The sequence below is a fragment of the Dendroctonus ponderosae genome, unplaced genomic scaffold, assembly GCF_020466585.1.
Source record: "Dendroctonus ponderosae isolate FM_Combo_2020 unplaced genomic scaffold, Dpon_F_20191213v2 Dpon_F_20191213_1, whole genome shotgun sequence".
NCBI lineage: Eukaryota > Metazoa > Arthropoda > Insecta > Coleoptera > Curculionidae > Dendroctonus > Dendroctonus ponderosae.
The window spans coordinates 6929667-6933035 of NW_026017110.1; the positions used below are offsets into that span (position 1 = coordinate 6929667).

The window sequence follows — 3369 nt, forward strand, 5'->3', positions numbered from 1 at the left end:
AAGAGTCATCAGTTTTAGCCACAGCATCTCCTTCAGAGACAACTGAATTAGTTATTTCCTCATCTAAGGACAGTTTCTGATCAGAACTAGCCACATCGGGCTCCGCCTGAATGCTCCTGAGCAATTTGCTCATTCGTGACCTACATAATTCCATCTTCTCGATCAACTTTCGGTTCTTGAACTATTGGATTTTCATCTTCTGGCTCTTCCACTACTGCAGGAATGTCCACAATTTCAACGTTTTTCAAATCACCTCCTCGACCTCAATATTTTCCTTCATTAAATTGCCGATGTCTACAAAGCTTCACATCCATTTTGAGGCTCATTGAACACTCTTTGATGTCTTCAGCTCTTTTGGCTCAATTACAGGTTTCTCTTCCGCACTCTTCGCACTGCCTTCTTCTACAAAACTTCGCGCTTCTTTTGATTCTAGCATATCTTCTGCAGCCTGTAGCAGATTTTGTGCGCACTCACTTCCATCTTCATTTGGCTCCATCTTATTTTCTTCGACTTGTAACGAATATTCCGTCGGCTCCAACGGCTTTTTGCGTAGAGCTGCATTAAGCAGTGTCTTCGTTTCTATCAGTCAATCGATCGTTCTTAATCACTGGTGGTTCGAGTAAACCTCTAACTAAACCTAAAACTATCGACGGAGTTGAGAAAATTTTCGCTTTACATTGATTTGCTCGCATTTGAGGATTGTTTGTATTCGGTGYATTGCATACATGAATAATTTAATTTATTCTATKCGCTCGCAGGGTCACATTTTAGCTCGTGCAAATGTGAGGATGACTCACTTAAGTGAATCAGCAAAAATATAAATTTATGCTAATATTTAATTAAAACTGTTTCAATTAGTGTTGAAAGACACCGCTTTAGAAAACCTACTTCTGTCCTTTTCCGTCCTCAGACCCTCCAAAGGTCAAGAGCTGGAAGCCAGTTGTTTTTTAATAGAAATTGAGCGAATTACTCAATGAGTGCTGGGGAAATTTGACCCTCGAATTTATTAAAGCTCAGTTTTGACTGTAAAATCATAAAATAGGGCTAAACTACAGCGGCGCCCATCAAAATATGCGAAAAGTGTGCCGAATTTCAAGGGCTTTGCTTTCATGCGGAATACATCAGCATTAAGAGCAAATTATCCCGTTTCCATCCAATTTTGTATATATAAGTCTAAATGCAGCTTAAAATGCAGAAAATTTTAAAGCACTTCAACTGCGAGGTTTCTTCGCAATTTCGGGTCATACATAAATCAATAATGTAAGAGCCATAAGGGTCGTTGTAAGGGCAAATAGGGGTGGCAACCACATACCGTATACAAAATATAGGACTGCGCCTGTTCTGGGTGAGAACGGGGGGCGCATCGGGCGCCCCACTTTTCGTTGTCGCTGCGGGTCTGCAATGGTGGCCTTTTAACAAAGGGGCTGTTTCGCACATGTGATTCACGACGAACTTTGTGAACTGAACGCTGTGGGGATTCAGAGAGGACAGCGATAGCGCTGGCGCGTGACATTGATCGCTGAACCCTGGGAAATTGCCAATTCTGCCAACCGAAAACGCGAGAAATGCGGCCTAAATGGCTCACAGTGTATTCAGTAACGATCCGAAAATGAGAAACCAATCAGTTTTACGAACGGTTTAATCAGACTTTGCTGAATATTGTGGCATATTTGCGTTTTAAAATCGAATACTCCTACTAGAGTTTTAAATAGATCAGCGATGTAGGTATAGATTTTTAAATAAACGCAGTGGGAAGGTGTTTTAATGCTTTGCCATGTTATTTATGACTAGGCAGGTTTTCTATCACCCATTAATCCCACTGAACTATTGTGTTGCTTGCAAGAATCCCGTTTCACACATTTGTTTACAAAGCATTCCGACTTTTCTGGCAAAATTTCCATTCAAATACGTACAATGTGGATTTATTGATCACACCTAGGTCAGCCATTATACACAACTGTCTACTTGACAATAATGACTCTTGGTGTTGATTGTGTAACATGGTTCACTGTGTATATTAATTACACCTCCTTAACCAGCCATGTAGTCACACAGTCACAGTAAGTATAAAAAAGTGACGCGAAAAAGGGACTAAAAGGGACTTACCTTTGTGTCTTTCTAAAGTCATATAAAACGATAGCGCCCAAGTGGACGAACGACTTTTGCAGAACAAAAATGGGCAAAATTTAGCTGGTCCTTGAGCTGATAGAAACCAAACTGCTTTACTGCTGGAAAAAACAGGTAGTAATTAGGATGGTCGATTGACTGGACCGTTTCGTTTTTAAACGATTGCAAGACGTGTCAGGAAATGAGATAGTCCAAGTCCATCTATTTCTGGATTTATCTCGTTTAGGGCTTAGACCCACAAAGAGAATTCGAGCTATTGCTTGAAAGTGTTTAAGGACATCTCTCAGCATATGGTGGTAAGTAGTAGAGTAGTATGTAAGCAATTTCGCACACGTAATTGTTATATAAAGGCAAAAGCACATGAGGCTGAAGTGATTGCAACTTATACGCACCTACTTCTGTTTACTGGCAACTTTCAACAGTTAAACTGGTTCACTGGCTGGTGGTAAATATGGGAAAATGTCCGAGGTGTCTTTCAACACGAAAACTACTATTAAGAATAAAAAAACGATAAAATGATATCGCTGTATCGATTCTCATGCGCACGAAACCCAAAAAGCCACGTTCGCCATATGCAGCATTTATGCAGGGGATAATAATTGACAACTTCACTCTCCCAACCAACGTTGTCGAGACGATTATTTTTACTTGGTTCTGTTACAACCGAATGTGTCGCATTTAAATTGGTAATTACATCGTTTGTGCCTGATTACTTCGTTAATTGACTAGTTTATGGACCAAAACGAAAAGTTGAAAATAGACTTGCTTGGTACATCGCACTTGGCACTCCATTAGAAAGAGACAACTTTGCTCGAAATGTTCTAAAAGTTTAATTTTTCGCAAAAAATATGGCGAATATTGGCAGGTGTTTAAAGCAACACTTGTCCACCGCACCAACGCATTTTTTTGACGCAAAATAGTTGTTTTTCAAACATTAATTTTGCATCAACTGGACCAGACAGACAAGCGTTTGACACTCCATTGGAAAGAGACAACTTTGTTCTAAATGTTTTGAAAGTTAAATTTTTCGCAAAAAATTTGGCGAATATTGGCAGGTGTTTACAGCAACACTTGTCCGGCGCTCCAACGCATTTTTTTGTCGTAAAACAGCTGTTTTTCAAAAACTAATTTTCCAAAAACTGGACGAGAGTTATATCCATGCCATAAATGGAAACCACGAACGCAGCAGCACAATTGCAGACATTCTGTTGATAAAGCATTTCTGTATCTAGTCTATAAGTA

At 39.7% G+C, this 3369-nt stretch overlaps 2 protein-coding genes across 5 annotated transcripts in view; one reads left to right on the forward strand and one right to left on the reverse strand.

The window, feature by feature from the left end:
- The window catches only part of LOC109539323 (eukaryotic translation initiation factor 5), a 6618-nt gene extending 4422 nt beyond the window's left edge, over positions 1–2196 (reverse strand). For 2 of the 4 annotated variants that reach the window (XM_048660460.1, XM_048660459.1), the window contains exon 1: positions 2107–2196. The gene's annotated coding sequence lies outside the window, so the exon portion shown is untranslated. Of the gene's footprint in view, positions 1–1312; positions 1639–2106 lie in introns of those variants that run through there. The other 2 variants (XM_048660464.1, XM_048660461.1) reach the window with 1 other exon arrangement.
- Positions 2197–2224: 28 nt separating this feature from the next.
- LOC109542442 (titin) overlaps positions 2225–3369 on the forward strand; it is a 17745-nt gene continuing 16600 nt past the window's right edge. Inside the window, exon 1 of the mRNA XM_048670815.1 lies at positions 2225–2423. The gene's annotated coding sequence lies outside the window, so the exon portion shown is untranslated. The remainder of the gene's footprint in view (positions 2424–3369) is intronic.